This window comes from Papio anubis, chromosome 19 (genome assembly GCF_008728515.1).
Source record: "Papio anubis isolate 15944 chromosome 19, Panubis1.0, whole genome shotgun sequence".
Lineage (NCBI taxonomy): Eukaryota > Metazoa > Chordata > Mammalia > Primates > Cercopithecidae > Papio > Papio anubis.
In genome coordinates, this window is record NC_044994.1 from 38,999,690 (window position 1) to 39,019,777 (window position 20,088).

At 41.1% G+C, this 20,088-nt stretch overlaps 1 protein-coding gene across 2 annotated transcripts in view; it reads left to right on the plus strand.

The window, feature by feature from the left end:
• The first annotated feature begins 47 nt into the window (after positions 1–47).
• KATNAL2 (katanin catalytic subunit A1 like 2) overlaps positions 48–20,088 on the plus strand; it is a 143,979-nt gene continuing 123,938 nt past the window's right edge. For both annotated transcript variants that reach the window (XM_003914352.5, XM_017951702.3), the window contains exon 1: positions 48–130. The gene's annotated coding sequence lies outside the window, so the exon portion shown is untranslated. The remainder of the gene's footprint in view (positions 131–20,088) is intronic.

Sequence of the window (20,088 nt, forward strand, 5' to 3'; positions counted from 1 at the left end):
GGCCGGGACGCGTGTCAGGAGCATTCGGGAAGATTCTTACGTTGCCCTTCACTCGGTAGCTATGGACGGAAAAGCCGCCTCAAATAAAACCATCCCCCAGAGTAGTTGTGGCGGAATTATCTAAATATGGGTAAGCTATTGTTCCCATCTAATGGTGAGGTTGTGTGACACCTTTTTGAATTGCTAATGTCTTCCAAGTACCAACCTTGCCGAGTTTTTCTGACTTTCAAGGGCACCTGAAGGTCACGGACTGCAGAGTTGGGAGAGTTAGGGTTGGAGGAGAAGTGAAATAAGAGCGCTCAGAAGGGCCATGCTAAAAAGTCAGGGAAATCTGATAGCTAGGAAGGAGTCAAACACCAAGGCAGAGTAAGTAGATAGAAGCTTGATGGCCCCCCCACGTAATGTGCTGATAAAGGATGAAGGACGATGCTGATTCAAGACTGTCAGAAAAATCGCTGGATGGTGTCCGGGGTTCAATTTCCTCGAAGAATTGGGTAGAACCCACCCACGAAAGGTCTTTAAAACAATGTAACTTTTAAGGCCCTATTTAATCAGCTTCCTACCTACTGCCTCTTCCCACTATCCCTCATTTCATCCGCACTGCACTTCCAGGTCTTCCTTCCACTCCCCTGCCCCCGCACCCCGCAAGTTGGTTTTGTTTTTTTGAGACGGAATTTTGCTCTTGTTGCCCAGGCTGGAGTGCAATGGCACGATCTTGGCGCAATGTCTGCCTCCCGGGTTCAAGCGATTCTCCTACCTCAGCCTCCCGAGTAGCTGGGATTGTACTTTTGGTAGAAATGGGGTTTCTCCTTGTTAGTCAGGCTGGTCTCGAACTCCCGACCTCAGGTGATCCACCCGCCTTGGCCTCCCAAAGTGCTCGAATTACAGGCGTGAGCCACCGCACCCGGCCTCCTGTTAAGTTTTAAGGCCTCTAAATGTTGATTCTTGAACCAAGAATAATTTCCCACTCTCTTTGTTCCTAACTCCTGTTCATCCTTCAGGTTTCACTTTAAGTGCCACTTCCTCAGGAAGACCATCCTCACTCACATCCCACATTTTAATTCAGAGTCCTCTGTTATGACCTCTCCTAGGAACCTGAACTTCTTCTTCCTGAGATGTCTCCATGGTAATTATGTAGGTATTTGTGTGATTGTTTATTTGATATACATATGTGTGTATATATACACACACACACATATTGTTTTGGCCGGGTGCAGTGACTCATGCCTGTAATCCCAGCAGTTTAGGAAGCCGAGGCAGGTGGATCACTTGAGGTCAGGAGTTCGAGACCAGCCTGGCCAACATGGTGAAACCGTTGTCTCTACTAAAAATGCAAAAATTAGGCCAGGAGCCGTGGCTCGCCCGAAATTCCAGCACTTTGGAAGGCCGAGGCGGGCGGATCACCTGAGGTCAGGAGTTGGAGACCAACCTGACCAACATGGAGAAACCCGATCTCCACTAAAAATACAAAATTAGCCAGGCGTAGTGGTGCTTGCCTGTGATCCAGCTACTCAGGAGGCTAAGGCAGGAGAATTGCTTCAACCCGGGAGGCACAGGTTGCAGGGAGCGGAGATAGCGCCATTGCACTCCAGCCTGGGCAACAAGAGCGAAACTCCATCTCAAAAAAAAAAAAAATTAGCCGGGTGTGGTGGCACATGCCTATAATCCCAGCTACTCGGGAGGCTGAGACGGGAGAATTGCTTGAACCCAGGAGGCGGAGGTTGCAGTTAGCTGAGATGGTGCCATTGCTCTCCAGCCTGGGCAACAAGAGTGAAACTTTGTCTCAAAAAATAAAGATAAATAATTGTTTTAAAATTTTTTATTAAAAAATTGTAAACCCACTAGACTATAATGGCTGATAAATGCCTAACAAATAGTTGGCCTTTTATTTGTTTAATGAATAAAGGAAGGAATGAACGATGTCCAGGTTCTAAATCTGTCCACCATTAACTTTGTGAGCTTAGCTTGGCTTATTCTTACTCTTGATTTATTCGTCGTAGGCCTTGATTTACACCTCAGTAGAATTTAACATTGTTTAGTAGACATTAAGTGAATGTCACTGTGCAAGGAGTTTTCAGGGAATAGATGAATGGAGTACAATACGGCCCTGCCACGGAGGAGCTTACACCCGTAAAGGGGACCAACATAAACACAAAACAGTAAGAGAAGCAAAGCCCCACTGAAACTTACCTTCAGTGTTCGTTGTAGTTGCTTCTCAGCATTCATTCTGCCCCTTCCTCAATGTGTAGCAGCTCCTGGGTGGGTTGGGTAGGTTTGACTGCAAAGAGTTCTAGGTGCTGCCCTAGACTGGCCTGAGCCATTAAGGACTGTTAAAGTCATTCTGGCCACAGTATTAGATCACACCTGGGCATATAAATCTAATTAGTACTGAGCATTTATAGGCTTTGCCAAGTAGATCAAGTGTGGACCCATGCCCTAAGGTAGGCCAATCAGAGGGAAGCCTAGGACATTTATTCACTGATTAAAGATAAGACTTTCTGGCATGTGGAACACTCGCCATTTTGCTACAGTGAAGAGCCAACCTGAGAACCAACCCTTCTTGTGAGCAGAAAGATCACACACACAAAATCTCAGCATTGACTTTGATACCCTTCCTCTGTACTGGCCAGTTTTCTTGAGCCAATGCCTTTCTTGTAAGGTTTTAGGTTGTTTGACTTGAGATTTCTATTAGTTGCAATGGAAATAATTCTGAAATAGGGTGCTACTTTGTCTTACCAGACCAGATTATTAATTTGGCATTTTTTCTAATCTATACTCCCTAATAATCATTCAATATATGTTCAAAGGAATGGCTGAGTGGTAAAGGGTAGAAAGGGCATGTCTCTCTTCACTGTTGTGATCATTTCTGCTCTGGTCTAGCTTTATATATCCTCATTAAAAAGAAATCCCTGCACTTACTTGAATCCAACTTCCTTATAACATGGTAATGTTGTATACCCTTAGAGGGGAGTGGAGAAGGAGGGAGGTGCAGTAATCACTCACAAAACGCCACATATCAAAGTACCATTTCCAGCCACATGCTGAACTCTTCTACCAGAGGAATTCTATTAAATATATCTTTTTTCTTTATTACATTCCCAATGAAAAATGTTTTAGTGCTCTTTATGAACTCATATACCTGATAGATCAGGTATATGAGTGTACTTTGTAAACTCATAAAGTGAAAGATGGTAAATTTTTTGTATCTAAACAGCTGACTAAGCTGATTTTGAATCTAAACAGCTGATAAACACATACCCCCCCAAAAACAGCACTTCATTAAGAAACATAATTAAGAACCATATGATATATCCTAGTAATTTTAGCAAAGAGTATTCCAACCTGGTTGGACCAACCTTGTAACATTGAGTTTAGTTCCAAGCACCTGTCTTCTTAATCCTTTCGCATCCTGTCTCTGAACCCATTACCAATTTTAATATCTTTACCAATTTTAATATCTTTCTTTTCCTTCCAACTGATTACTTCCTCTCTCCCTGTGACAGTGCTCAGGCCTCCCAGATGTTTTCCAAGCCACTTTTCTTCTTTTGCTAAGCATATATCTATTTATATCACATTATCTAACTCCTATACGCTTTGCCAATACTGTCTTAGTCTTAGACTTTACCAAAACTAATACCAAGGAAACTGAACAAGGAATTAAAAAAAATTTTTTTCCTCGCTTTTTTTTTTTTTTTGAGACAGGGTCTCACTGTGTTGCCCAGGCTAGTAGAGTTCAGTGGCATGATCACAGCTCACTGCAACCTTCACCTCCCAGCCCAAACAATCTTCCTACCTCAGCCTCCCAAGTAGCTAGGACCATGGGCACACCACTACCCCCGGCTAATTTTTGTATCTTTTGTAGAGACAGGGTTTCACCATGTTGCCCAGGCTGTTTCAAACTCCTGGATTTAAGTGATCCTCCCACCTTGGCCTCCGAAAGTGTTAGGATTACTGGCGTGAGCCACTGCTCCCGGCCTCAACTTTTTATTCTGAAAACCTTAATCACAAATTTGTTTCTTCTCCACTTTCACTGCATCACTTAACTAGCCTTTAAAAAAAAATAATAATTAAAAAATAAAAAGTTGAGGCTGGGCATGGTGGCTCACGCCTATATTCCCAGCACTTTGGGAGGCTGAGGTGGGTGGATCACCCGAGGTCAGGAGTTTGAGACTGGCCTGATCAGCATGGTGAAACCCCATCTCTACTAAAGAAACAAAATGAACCAGGTGTGGTAGCACATGCCTGTAATCCTAGCAACTTGGGAGGCTGAAGCAGGAGAATCGCTTGAACTCAGGAGGCAGAGGTTGCAATGAGTGGAGATCACGCCATTGCATTCCAGCGTGGGCAAGAAAAGTGAAACTCCATCTCAAAAATAAATAAATAATAAAAAGTTGAAACATAAACTTCGAAAGCGTAGCAGAATGGTCACCTGTATAAAATTTATAATTTACGTATAGTTAAATCCTTATGTCTGAAGTAAACACTTCAATCCATATAAAAAAATTCTTATCAAGGTACAGAACATTTTCATCAATCCCCAGAAAGATCCCTATTCCCCCTTCCCAGTCAAACCTCCCACCAGAAACAACTTTTGATCTGATTTCTTTCTTTCTTTTTTTTTTTTTTTTTGAGATGGAGTCTCACTCTGTTGCCCAGGCTGGAGTGCAATGGCACAATCTTGGCTCACTGCAACCTCCACCTCCTGGGTTCAAGCAATTCTTCTGCCTCAGCCTCCCGAGTAGCTGAGATTACAGGCATGTGCCACCATGCCTGGCTAATTTTTTTTGTACTTTCAGTAGGCACGGGGTTTCACCATGTTAGCCAGGCTGGTCTCGAACTCCTGACCTTGTGATTCACCCACCTCAGCCTCCCAAAGTGCTGGGATTACAGGCGTGAGACACTGTGCCCGGCCTTGATCAGATTTCTAATACTAAAATTTAGTTTTTTATATTTTAACATTACATATAAGTGGAATCATACAGTGTATGCTCTTCTGCTTGGCTTTTTAAATTCAGCATAAATTATATGAGGTTGACATGTTGCATATTTCAATTCTTTTTTTTTTTTTTTTTGAGACAGAGTCTCACTCTGTTGCCCAGGCTGGAGTGCAATGGCGTGACCTCAGCTCACTGCAACCTCCGCCTTCCCGGTTCAAGCGATTCTCCTGCCTCAGCCTCCCAAGTAGCTGGGCCTACGGGTGTGTGCCACCATGCCCAGCTAATTGTTGTATTTTTAGTAGAGATGGAGTTTCACCATGTTGGCCAGGCTGGTCTCAAAATCCTGGCCTCAGGTGATCCACCTGCCTCAGCCTCCCCAAGTGCTGGGATTATAGGCGTGGGCTATCACACTTGGCCACAATTCATTTCTTTTTATTGCTGAGTGGTAGTCCATTGTATGAATAGACCCCAAATTATCCTTTCTCTTGTTGATGGGCATTTATGTTGTTTCCAGGTTTTGATTATTGTAAATAAATGCTATCAACTTTCTTATACGGCACATTTTATAGATAAATGATTGTATTTCTCTAAAATAAATATTTAAGAATGGAATTGCTGGAACATAGAGAAGATGTATGTTTAACTTTTTAGAGTTTCAGTCTTATCACCCAGGCTAGAGTACAGTGATGCGATCTCAGCTTATTGCAACCTCCGCCTCCCAGGTTTGAGTGATTCTCCTGTCTCAGTCTCCCGAGTAGGTCGGATTACAGGTGCATGCCACCACGCCCGGCTAATTTTTGTAGTTTTAATAGAGACAGTGTTTCACCATGTTGGCCAGGCTGGTCTCGAACTCCTGACCTCAGGTGATCTGCCCTTGTCGACCCCCAAAGTGCTGGGATTACAGGCAGGAGTCACTGCACCTGGTCCTTGACTTTTTACTAAACTGTCGAATATTTATCCAACTTTTCATATTCTCACCAGCAATGTATGTGGTTAATAACTTTTCAATGATCAAATATATTTTTGCTTAACATTTTCTTTAACCTTGAAATTATTTGATAATATTGAATATCCGCCTTTCTTTGAAATGCCTCTTCTTGATTTCATGATAGAACTCTTTTGTCTTCTTTCTATTTTGCCAAATTATCTCTATATGCCTCTTTTTACATGTCACTTATGTTTTCAGTTTCAAATATCTTCTATTCTCATAATTTGTCACTACTATTAAAATTTATAGACTATGAGTTAAATGACCTAGATTCCAGAACAGAACCTTCTTCAAGATACCTTTTTGACGTAGGTTCATAACATACACTAGTAGGATGAAGATAAATCTGCTTTTAGAGGAAAGTTATGTCCGGTGAATGAAGTTAGAAAAAGAAAAGCAGGCCAGGTACAATGGCTCACATCTGTAATCCCAGCGTTACGGGAGGCCGAGGCGGGCAGATCTCCTGAGGTCAGGAGTTCGAGACCAGCCTGGCCAACAGGGTGAAAGCCCGTCTCTACTAAAAACACAAAAATTGGCGGGACATGGTAGCATGCACCTGTAATTGCAGTTACTCAGGAGGCTGAGGCAGGAGAATCGCTTGAACCTGGAAGACAGAGGTTGCAGTGAGCTGAGATCGTGCCATTGCAGTCCAGCCTGGGCAACAGAGCAAGACTCCATCTCAAAACAAACAAACAAACAAAAAAACTACCTTTGCCTGGTTCTAGCATCAAAGTTATAACAGTCTTGTGAAATGAGTGAAGAATGCTTTTTTTTTTTTTCTGAGACAGAGTCTTGCTCTGTTGCCCAAGCTAGAGTGCAGTGGCGCAATCTCGGCTCACCGCAACCTCTGCCTCCTGGGTTCAAGTGATTCTCATGCCTCAGCCTCCTGAGTGGTGGTGCATACAGGCGTGCACCACCATGCCCAATTAGTTTTTGTATTTTTATTACAGACAGTGTTTCACCACATTGGCCAGGCTGGTCTCAAACTCCTGACCTCAGGTAATCCACCCTCCTTGGCCTCCTAAAGTGCTGGAATTATAGGTGTGAGCCACCTTGCCCAGCCCTTTCATTTTTTAATTTATTTTAGTAGTTTGTATACATTTCTTCTGTGTTCTCATATTTATTGGGAGGAAACTATTCTTTTATTTTAAAATTTCTGCAGAATCTATAATTATGGTGGGCTCCTAAATGTACATTTTGTTCTTGTCTTCTAATGTTTTTCTTGAAAATTCTTGCTAAAGATTTGTCTGTTTTATAATTGCTTTCAAAGAGCAACATTTTAACTATGTTTTTCTCTATTTTATTGTTTTTTCCATTTAATTATTTTCTACTGCTATCTTTATTTCTTTTATTCTACCTTTATTCCCTCCCTCCCTCCCTTCCTTCTTCCCTCCCTTCCTTCCTCCCTCCCTCCCTCCCTTGCCTCCCTCTCTCCCTCTCTCTCTCTTTCTTTCTTTCTTTCTTGACAAAGTCTTGCTCTGTTACCCAGGCTGGAGTGCAGTGGTATGATTTTGACTCACTGCAAGAGTTCAAGTGATTCTCCTGCCTCAGCCTCCTGTGTAGCTTTGACCACAGGTATGCACGACCACACCCAGCTAATTTTTGGTATTTTTAGTAGGTAGGGGGTTTCACCGTGTTGGCGAGGCTGGTCTTGAACTCCTGACCTCAGGTGATCCGCCCACCTCGGCCTCCCGAAGTGCTAGGATTACAGGTGTGAGCCACCGCACCCTGCCTTTTTAAATTTTGAATTATATTTATTTTTTAAAAATGTTTGTTTTATTTTGATTTGTTTTTTAATTTATTTTGAGATGGAATCTCACTCTGTTGCCCAGGCTGGAGTGCAGTGGTGCGATCTTGGCTCAGTGCAACCTCTGCTTCCTGGGTTCAAACGATTCTTCTGCCTCAGCCTCCCAAGTAGCTAAGACTACAGGTGCATGTCACCATGCCTGGCTAATTTATTTATTTATTTATTTATTATTATTACTTTTTTTTTTTTTTTCTGAGATGGAGTATCTGTTGCCAAGGCTGGAGTGGCATGATCTCAGCTCACTGAAACCTCCACATCCCGGGTTCAAGCAATTCTACCTCAGCCTCTCAAGCAGCTGGGATTACAAGTGCCTGCCACCACACCCACTAATTTTTGTATTTTCAGTAGAGACCAGGTTTCACCATGTTGGCCAGGCTGGTCTTGAACTCCTGACCTCAGGGGAACCGTCCGCCTTGGCCTCCCAAAGTACTGGGATTACAGGCGTTAGCCACTGCGCCAAGCCAAGGTAGTTTTTAAAATCTCACTTATAAACTGCAAAGTTACCTCAGGAATGCAAGGATGATCTCATGTTAACATATATGTTATATAACTTGGTAATTTGATCCAACTCGCCATCTGAGGACGACCAAAAAAGCTGGATTAAAAAAAAAAATAGAAGCAAATATCTAATATAAGGAATTATCTGGCCAAAATCTAGATGATGATATTCAAGGAAGTTGAGCCAAGCATTTTTTCTGAAGGAATTTACCAATGCAAAGGCAAAATTGATAAACTGAGTTGTGATTTTTGCAAGATTATGGGGCAAGAGAAAAAGAAATCTAAATCTAGTGCCCATAGGAGATGAAGAGGTTAATAAACGTGCTTCATATTTAATATGAGGCCCCATAGGGTAAAAGTAAATCAGAGGTAAATCAGCACTTTCACAAATTGCAGTCTGGTTTTATACCAATCAGGAAATCTGAAACCCAGAATGTTAAATAAACTGGTCCTAGACTGGCAATCCATAGGTACTGGGCATAAACAAAAATTATCTCCATAAGAAGGTATCATCAGCCTAAATGTCAAAATAACTTATAAATAATTTGCTCAAAAAATGACCAGTATTTAGTAAAAAGTTAGCAGACCATACATGGAAACAAACATTTTGAGTGAGAACTAATAGAAATACCAAACAAAAAGAAATCTACCAGAGCAACCAGAAAAAGATCGCAATGAGAGCATGTTGACACATGCGCATGCTTGAAAAAAATAACCTAATAGAAACTCTAGAATTAATAGGTTTAAGAACTCAGTGTGTAGATTTAATAGCATATAGCACACAGTTTAAGATCATTAGTAACCAGAATACATGCTACAAGACTATTTAGGGCCACAACACCCACTAACTCCCTGTCACGTAGGAGGAGAGATGAAGACACAGGAAGCCCAGCAGGAAGTAAGCCCTGCAGCCATGTTTTCCTGAGGAAGCTGCTGACAAGGTGGCACAGCCAGCACAGGTATTTTAAAGAGCTGCCGCCACCTCTTTGGGGCAGCAAAAATATATCTTCTGGAGCCTTCGAAGGCTAAATGGACTATATTGTCCAAGCTGGACTCAAACTCCTGGGCTCAAGCAAGACTTCTGCCTCAGCCTCCAGAGTAACTCATACTACAGGCATTTGCCACTGCAACGGGCTAGTTTTATGTATTTAAATAAATTTACATTGAAAAAGGAAAAAAAGAGGCCGGGTACGGTGGCTCACACCTGTAATCTCAGCACTTTGGGAGACCGAGGCAGGTGGATCACGAAGTCAGCAGTTCGAGGCCAGCCTGACCAACATGGTGAAACCCCATCTCTACTAAAAATATAAAAATTAGCCAGGCATGGTGGTGTGTGTCTGTCATCCCAGCTACTCAGGAGGCTGAGGCAGGAGAATCGCTTGAAGCCGGGAGGCAGAGGTTGCAGTGAGCCAAGATCGCACCACTGCACTCCAGCCTGGGCAACAGAGTAAGATTCTGTCTCAAAATAAAACAAAAAAAAAAAGACCCTCTGGACCAGGAGGAACTATAAATGAACTATAAATATCTGTTGAGGATGCCATAGTTGATACTTCTTCCTTGAGTGACTTAAATTTACCAGTAAAATATAACAATTTCAAGTTTGTATGCACCTAATAACATGGCCTCAGTGTATCATACAGAACCACAATGAGAAACAGACAAAATCCACTTTTCTATGGTGGAACATTTTACCATACCTAGCTCAGTAACTGAGCCCCAAAAGCAACATTATTAAAGATATAGATTTTTGAAATAACATGATTAACAAACGTAACCCAATTTATATATTAATGTTCACAAATGTGTTATTTCAAACGCACATGGACTATTTGTAAAAGTTGAATATACTCTGACAATAGAGCAAGTGCCCATAAATTTTAAAGAATCAAAATCATACAGAGTATGGTCTGTGTACAATTAAGCTAGAAATCAATAATGAATAATTACCAGAAAATCTTAATTTTTATGTTTAAAAATTAAGAAATACTTTTCTACATAACCTAGGGGTGTTGGGCATGGTGGTATGCACCTTATTCTTAGCTATTCAAGAGGCTTAGGTAGGGAGATCAATTAAGCCCATAAGTTTGAGACCAGCTTGGGCAACACAGTGAGATTCCATCTCAAATAAATAAATAATCTAGGGGTCAAAAGAGAAATCACAATGAAAAATTTAAAACTGTTTACCTGAATGATGATGAAAATACTACGTATCCAAATTTATGGGCCAGACATGGTGGCTCATGCCTGTAATCCCAGCACTTTGGGAGGCCAAGGCGGGTGGATCACTTGAGGTGAGGAGTTTGAGACCAGCCTGGCCAACATGGTGAAACCCCATCTCTACTAAAAATATTTTAAAAATTAGCTGGGTGTGGTGGCGGGTGCCTGTAATCCCAGCTACTCAGGAGGCTTAGGCAGGAGATTCGCTTGAACCTGGTAGGCAGAGGTGCAGTGAGACGAGATCATGCCATTCTACTCCAGCCTGGGCAACAGAGCAAAAATTCTTCTAAAAAAAAATTACTAGGTATGCCGTAAAACAATATTGACTATAAACCAATGTGGGAGGTTTGTGAGGAACTGCTAAAAATCTGTTTTTCACTCACCTCTCTATCAGAAAGGCTGTCCTGAGGCAGTTTTTCATCACTTTCCAGGTTCTGATGAGGTGTGACAAGCCACTATAAGAGTATGAACTCCGGATATGGTCTGATGAGAATGGTACTTTACTTCTGTGATCTTCCTAAATCACATAACCCCAGTTTTTCTTGAGAAAAACGTAGACAAATTTCAATTGAGAGGCATTCTGCAAAATACCTGCCCAGTACTCCTAAAAGTGTAAAGGTCATCAAAAACAAAGTCAGAGAAACTGTCACAGCCTAGAGGACACTAAGGAGATATAATAGCTAAATGTTTTTTGTTTTTTTAAATTTTTATTTTTATTATTTTCTATTTATTTTTATTTTTTATTAGCTAAATGTTGTATGGTATCCTGGCTGGGATCCTGAAACAGAAAAGAACACTAGGTACAAACTAAAGAAATCTGAATAAAGTGTGGGCTTTAGTTAATAATAATGTATCAATGTTTGTGTGATCTTTTTCACCAAGCCGCATATATAGATGCTTCTAGATTCCCTCCAGCTTACCAATGTAACACAAATTTTATCATTTCTGAGTTCTATGACCTGAAAAAGTTTAGGAAGCACTAACCTAGAGAAACTCCTATACATGTACATGTGCACTAGGAGACATGTACAAGGATATTTATTGTGTCACCGTAATCATGAAAAAATGATAACTTGTCCATCAACGTGACAGTAAATACTGTGATATATTCCTGCAAAAGAATACTATGTGGGCCAGACTTGGTGGCTTGCACCTGTAATCCTAGCACTCTGGGAAGCCGAGGCAGGAGGGTCACTTGAGCCCAAGAGTTAGAAACCAGCTGGGGCAACATAGGGAGACCCCGCTTCATACAAAAATTAGCTGTGCATGGTGGTGCACACCTGTAGTCCCAGGTAATTGGGAGGCTGAGGTGGGAGGATCACTTGGGCCTGGAAAGTTGAGGCTGCAGTGAGCCATGTTTGTGTCACTGCACTCCTGGGTGACTCTGTCTCAAAAAATTTATAAAAATGCTTTGTGTAGAGTAAGAAAAAAATGAATAAACTAGAGCTACATATAAAAGCATGGGCAATCTCAAAAACAATGTTAAATGAAAAGATCAAGTTGGAAAAAGTTATCTACTCTTTATATACATTTTTCAAAAAACATAAATGCTGTATATTCATGGATATATACATATGTGATAAAAATTCAAAACCTTACATGTGAATGGTGACTATCAAAACCAGGACAGCTGGTACCTCTGGGGGATGGGAGTAGGATCTGTAAAGGCTATTTTGGGGATTCCGCTATACTTACACAGTTTTCTTCCTTTAAAAAAGAAAAGATCTGAAGCAAATATGGCAAAATGTTAGGATTTGATAGACCTGGAAGGTGAATATACCAATGTATTATTCTCTACACTTGTATGCTTAAGATATTTTATAACAAAATAGATACAAAATATATCCTAACTCTGATCATTCTTCAGTACTTCCACTGCTGCTGCTACAGTTTGACCTGGATAACTTGCAGTAGCTATCTATCTTATCTCCTTGCTTTCTCATTCCATATAGCATCCAGAATAATATTTTATAAATATAAATTAGATCTCACCATTCTCCTATTCACAACCTTTCAATGGGTTTACATTACTCTAAAAATAAGAATCAAATGCCTTATCACATTTTGCAGTCCCTTGTTTCAACTCCCTTTGTCCCTGGTTCACTTAGTATCACTATCCTTCCTCCAGTATCATTATCTGTCCTCTCAAACTGCTTGATTTTCTTTATGGAATATGTCACTACCTCAAATGATATTAATTCATGTATTATGGGGATGATAAATTCCTGCACCCCCAGTCCTTTACTAGCATATAAGTTCCATGAAGGCAGGGACTTTATTCTCTACTCTATCTCCATTGCCAAGAACATTGTTTGACTCACATCAAGTATGAAATAAGTATTTTCAGAACAAATGAAGAAATGAGGCCAGGCGTAGTGGCTCATGCCTGTAATCCCAGCACTTTGGGAGGCCGAGGCAGGTGGATCACAAGGTCAGGAGATCAAAACCATCCTGGCCAACATGGTGAAACCCTGTCTCTACTAGAAAGACAAAAATTAGCCCGGTGTGGTGGCTCGCACCTGTAGTCCCAGCTCCTTGGGAGGCTGACGCAGGAGAATTGTTGAACCCGGGAGGCAGAGGTTGCAGTGAGCCAAGATTGCACCACTGCACTCCAGCCTGGGTGGCAGAATGAGACTCCATTAAAAAAAAAAAAAAAAAAAGGAAAAAGATTTATTTTCATTCAAAAAGAGAAGGGATGTCATCTCAGTGGTAAAATATGGCAGAATCAAATGTATAGAGGCTGAAAATTACAGGGTATTCTATCAACAGTAACAACACTAATAGCCAAAACCCATAAAGTATTCATCATGTGCCAGGCATTTCCAAGCACTGGAATCACATACTTTTTGGAGTGCATATCAACTTCATTTTCCTTCCTATAGGCCCTGCGGACCTATTCATATCTGAGATCCTGCATGCTAGCCACAATTGATTTGGTTTGAAAGCAACACTGATTGAGAAAAGTCCATCCATTAGCCAGAGACAGCATTCTTTTCCTTGCAAGTTTGAGCTGATTGATGTGTAGGCTAAAGAAGTTTGAAGATGAGTCATACTAATGGCAGGACACTTTTGAGTGAAGGGAACAGCTGCTGAGGCCCCTGAAGCTACACTAGTCTCTGCCCTTTCTGAAGCTTGTTGCTCAATGTTTCCTTGGCTTAATGACATAGGTTACCCTGCTATCCTTCCAGTGAAATACACCCCCTTCATTTTTAAAACTAACAGAGCTAAGTCTCTTTGTTTTGTTGGTTATTCATTCTCTTAAAAACAAAAAAAGCAAACAATCTCTAAATCAAGGAAACTTGAGTAAGGCAGTCCTTTCCACTCATTGTCTCATTTAATCCCTACCACATTATGAGAGATTATTACTGTTCCCATTTTGCATATGAAGAAACAAGGTTTGAACAGGTCCAATACCTTTCCTAAAATCAGGAGTTAGTGATGGGGCAAGATTCCAGCCCTGGCCTGTATGACTTCAGAGCAGAGCTCTGAACTGTTATGTGGGGCTACAGGAAGGCCGGTAATAGGACTGCAGTGGAGATGAAATTGGGAAGACAGGGCCAACATTGTGATACCATTCAGGGTAAATTAGAAAATAACACAGTGATGGGGCAAAAACCAGATTTCACTCTATCTGTGGATAAGATCCAATAAAAGCTCTTTAGTCTTACATTCCAACAATCTTTGGCAGAGAGGATATATACCAACACAGAATGTCGGTGTGATTAAAACGCTCTCTCTCTCTTTGACAGAGTTGACAGTGTTTAAAGAATGACAGGATACATTTTTTAGAAACATTAAAAAAATGGACTTTTAACAATATATATTCAGAGACAACTTGTAGTTGAGTATCACAAGGTTTGCAGTTAGGCAGGCACATTTCTTGTCATTCTTGAAAACTCCCTCTCATTCTTGCATGCCTAGAGAAGCTCTGCTGAAGACAGTTTGACATAAATGAGGCTGTGAATACAGAATTCCAAGGTAGGGAGGGGACGAGGAGAGAAAGGGTTTGATGAATTAACGTATGATTTGAAGAGAGTTAATAAAACAAAAAACTTATGATTAGCCATAATCCCAGCATTTTGGGAGGCCGAGTTGGGACAATCACTTGAGGCCAGGAGTTTGAGACCAGCCTGGCTAACATAGCTGGACTCCTGCTCTACAAAAAAATTTTAAAATTACCTGTGTATGGTGGCACGCTCCTAAAGTCCCAGAAAGTTGGGAGGCTGAGGTGGGAGGATCACTTGAACCCAGGAGTTCCAGGCTGCAATGAGCTATTATGATGGTGCTACTGTACTCCAGCCTGAGAGAGCAAGACCTTATCTCCAAAAACAAACAAACAAAGTTATTTAAAAACACTCAGAATTCCAGCATTTTGGGATGCAAGGTAGGTGGATCACCTGAAGTCAGGAGTCTGAAACCAGCCTGGCCAACATGGCGAAACCTCATCTCTAATAAAAATACAAAAATTAGCCAGGTGTGGTGGCAAGCACCTGTAAACCCAGCTACTAAGGGTAGGAATGGGGGGTCTACTGAGGCAGGAGGATCGCTTGATCCCGGGAGGTGGGGGTTGCATGAGCCGAGATCGTGCCACTGCACTCCAGCCTGAGCAACAAAGCCAGATTCCATCTCAAAACAACAACAACGACAACAACAACACCCATTCAGAAATCACCTTACAAAACATCCTTGCTGTCACAGAAATAATAAGTGGAATAATTGGTTTTCTCCAACTAAAATTGGATTGTATTTTTTCAATACTTTAAAAAATAATGTGCCTTGGAGGTGGGGAAGGGTGGGGAGGAAAAGCAAAAAATGAAAATAAAAATAATGTGCCTTGGGAAACAAAGTGATAGGCTTGAGCTCTATTTTCATATCCACCAAATAGTATAATTTTCTTTTTTTTTTTTGAGACAAATCTCACTCCTATTGAGTTGTTGCGACTACAGGTGTGTAAATAATTTCTTCAAAAAAAGTTCTGCTTTCTTCCATTTTGGAGTCAATTTTGCACACATTAGAATGCCTAATGTTACCCTAAAAAGACTCTGTTTATTTTTGTTTTCCAGCTGTCACATCTAGTGTTGGTGTGGCAAAAGGAATAGCACTCGAATATAAAATTTTCTTTTTAATTCTCAGCAAGTCAAGTTACTTCTATAGAAGAGTGCCTACCCTTACAGGTGGAGCAATGGTGAGCGCACACTTGGACAAGGGAGGGGAAGGGGTTCTTATACCAGACCCACGTGATCCCTGCTGCTGTGTCCTTCCCCTATTGTCTTGGGTTAGACCGCACAGGCTAAACTAATTCCGATTGGCTAATTTAAAGAGAATGACAGGGTGAGTCATTTGGCGGGAGTCAGGGCAGAGCAGGTAGCCGGTAATCGGAAAGAGTTAGGGTGGAGTAGGTAATTGAAAAACACTGCTTTACGAGGAAGTTAAGTTTAAAAGTAGAAGGCAAACAATTGAACATACTAACATAGTCTTTGAAAAGAAATTTAGAACTCATATCTAACACACCCTTTTGTTCTCCATGTATTTCATCTTGGATAGTTTCTACTGTTACATCACCAAGTTCACTGATCCTTTTTCTGCAATTCTAATCTGCTATTAAGCTCACCCAGTAAATTTTTAATTTCAGAAGTTCATTTTGGGTCGGGCACGGTGGCTCACACCTGTAATCCCAACACTCTGGGAGGCCAAGGCGGGCGGATCACGAGGTCAGGAGATTGAGACCATCTTGGCCAACGTGGTGAGGTGGCCTGTGCCTGTAATCCCAGCTACTTGGGAGGCTGAGGCAGGGGAATCGCTTAAACTCGGGAGGTGGAGGTTGCAGTGAGCTGAGATTGCACCACTGCACTCCAGACTCCAGCCTGGTGACAGAGCAGGACACCGTCTCAAACAAACAAGTTAATTTTGTTCCATTATAATATCTTCTATGTCTCTCATTATGCTCATAGTTTTCCTTTCTTGACCACAATAATAGTTATTTTAAAGTCCTTGTCTGCTATTCTATCACCTCTGTAATTTCTGGATATGTTTCTAATGATTTATTTTCTCCTGTTCATTGGTTGGATACTGTTGGATGTTGGATATTGTGAATAAGATGTTGTTGAGTACCTAAATTTTGTTTTCTTCCTTTAAAGAATGCTGGGTTTTCTTTTGTTAGGCAGATAAGTTACTTGCAGATCAACTCTATCCTTTTGAGGCTTGTTTTAAACCTTGTCAGGGTTTGGTCAAAAGGGTTTGGAATAGTACTCTGACTACTCCAACTATGAATTTCTCTCAGGCCTGTGTGAGTAATGCTAATTTTTCTACTTTCAGCTCTCTGGAAGTTGTTCTTTCCACGTTTTTTGATGTGTATGGTCTCATGGACTCTCATCCTTTGCACACACAAGTTAGAATTCATCCAAAGACCCAAGGAGACTGCTATACAAATTTCTAGAAGTCTTTTTCTGTGTACTCATTCTTTTCCAGTAATTTTGTCAGGCATTTGAACTACAGCAACTCAATCTTGAATAGGAGCTGGGTAAAATGAGGCTGAGATCTACTGGGCTGCATTACCAGACGGTTAAGGCATTCTAAGTCACAGGATGAGATAGGAGGTCAGCACAAGATACAGATCATAAAGACCTTGCTGATAAAACAGGTTGCAGTAGAGAAGCTGGCCAAAATCCACCAAAACAAAGATGGCAATGAGAGTGACCCCTGGTCGTCCTCACTGCTACACTCCCACCAGCACCATGACAGTTTACAAGTGCCATGGCAATGTTAGGAAGTTACCCTATATGGTCTAAAAAGGGGAGGCAAGAATAATCCACTCCTTGTTTAGCATATAATCAATAAATAACCAAAAAAATGGGCAACCAGCAGCCCTCAGGGCTGCCTTGCCTATGAAGGAGCCATTCCTTTACTTTCCTAATAAACTTGCTTTCACTTTATGGAGTCACCCTGAATGTTTTCTTGTGCAAGATTTAAGAACCCTCTTTTGGGGTCTGTATCAGGACTGCTTTCTGTTAACAATTTGTCCTGCAAGTTTAACCTGATTCAGCATCCCCAAACTTCTATCTCTCAACTTAGTGAAGCTAACATGCTCTATTTTTGTTCCTTCCTCCTATACTAAAGTCTAAAAAGTACTTCCACACAGAAATCTACCATGATTGCAGGGCTCACCTTAATTTTTTTTCTTCCCTCTTGTATCTCATTTCTGTGATGCCTATTGTCTTATTTGTGAAAACTATTTCTCTATCTTGTTTAGTTTGTTGTGTAATGGTCTAGTTTTCTAGTTGTTTTGAGTAGCAGATCTAGTCCAGTACTAGTTATTTGATATGGCCAGAGGAAGAAGCTCTTTGAAAACATTTCTGTAGCAAATTTCTTTCTTCAAAATGAAATCTTACAGAATAAGGAGTGAAAAAGAGAATCAGTTTTTCGTTCAATAAATATTTCCTGATTCCATTAGCTATACTAAGCATGATGAAATAATAAGTTTTTAAAAAGTGCCCTTAAGGAATTTTCAGTCTAGTACTATGTTTTTCAAACTTCAGTTTGTGAACACTAGAAGATTATTACATAACAATGAGCATTTTAAAGAAGAGAAGCAGAGAATATCAAAGGGCATTACAATAGTAAGCGTAAGTATTTCAATAAACTTGAGTTCAATTTGTTATATACCTTTATCGTAGGTCCTCATGTAAAATGTATTTCCTTTTTTTTTTTTTTTTTTTGAGACAGAGTCTCGCTCTGTTGCTCAGGCTGGAGTGCAGTGTCATGATCTCGGCTCATTGCAACCTCCGCACCTCCGGTTCAAGTGATTCTTCTGCCTCAGCCTCCCGAGTAGCTGGGACTACAGGTTAATACCACCACACCTGGCTAATTTTTGTATTTTTAGTAGAGATGGGATTTCACTATATCGGCCAGCATGGTCTCAAACTCCTGACCTCTTGATCTGCCTGTCTGCCTTCCTCGGCCTCCCAGAGTGCTGGGATTACAGGCATGAGCCACCGTGCCCAGCCGTAAAATGTATTTCTTATTGTCTTACTTTTTTTTTTTTTTTAATTGAAACAGAGTCTCACTCTGTCACCCAGGCTGGGCTACAGTGGTGCGATCTCAGCTCACCGCAACCTCTGCCTCCCATGTTCAAGACATCCTCTTGCCTTAGCCTGCCGAGTAGCAGGTAATACAGGCATGTGCCACCACCCCTGGTTAATTTTTGTATTTCCAGTAGAGATGAGGTTTCACCATGTTGGCCAGGCTGGTCTTAAACTCTTGACCTAAAGTGATCTGCTTGTCTTGGCCTCTCAAAGGGCTGAGATTATAGGTGTGAGCCACCCTGCCTGGCTTTGTTTTTGTTTTGTTTTGTTTTTTGTTTTTTGTTTTTGAGACAGGGTCTTGCTGTGTCACCCAGGCTGGAGTGCGGCGGCATGACCACGGCTCACTGTAGCCTTGTCCTCTGGCGCTCAAGTGATCCTTCCACCTCAGCCTCCCAAGTAACTGAGACTACAGGCGTGCCACCATGCCTGGCTGATTTTTTTAATTTTAGTAGAGACAGGGTTTGTCCCTGTGTCTACTACAACATACTGTTGTCCTGGCTGATCTCAAATTCCTGGGCTGAAGTGATCCTCCTGCCTCAACCTTCTAAATTGCTGGGATTACAGGTGTGAGCCACCGCACCTGGCTAAAATATATTTCTTAATATACTTCTTGCTTAGAAAAGTTTGAAAGCTAATGATCACATGGAGGAGATTCTCTAGAAAAACTATCTTAAATTTGGAAATAAGGCAAAAAGGAATACAGTATGTTTCTTCAATGTTTTACTGTTTAGGAAGCCCAATCAAGGATCAAGCATCATTTAAGAGTTCCAGTCACCGGGCGCGGTGGCTCACGCCTATTATCCCAACACTTGGGAGGCTGAGGCAGGTGGATCACCTGAGGTCAGGAGTTCAAGACCAGCATGGCCAACATGGTGAAACCCCGTCTCTACTAAAAATACAAAAATTAGCCAGGCGTGGTGGTGGACGCCTGTAATCTCAGATACTCGGGAGGCTGAGGCAGAGAATTGCTTGAACCCGGAAGGTGGAGGTTGCAGTGAGTCAAGATCGCGCCATGGCACTCCAGCCTGGGCGAGGAGACTCCACCTCAAAAAAAAAAAAAAAAAAGTTCCAGTCAAGTATTATTTGATTATCTACAGCACCACCATCCAATAGGACTTGCAGTGATGGAAATGTTTTATATCTGTGCTGTTCAATACAGTAGCACTAGATACATGTGACAATTGAATACTTGAAATGTGTCTAAGCTAACGGAGGAATTTGATTTTTAATTGTATTTAATTTGTTAAAATTTAAATGAAAGTGGCCAAAAGTAGAGGAATGTATCTTTATTTGACTTCGAGACTTACTCTTAATTAAGGACTCTGACTTAGTCGAATAATGTTGACTAACAGATTTGTGTTCCTCAGAAAAGACAATTTCAAAGGTTATAGTTTCATTGCCTTGTAAGACATTAACAGGTTTTGTATCTAACCTAGCAGTCTTATAAAGTTGGCCCTCTGTATCCACGGGTTTGGCATCTAGGGATTCAACCAACTAAGAATTGAAAATATTAAAATAAAAATAAATAGTACAACAATAAAAATTAATACAAATAAAAAT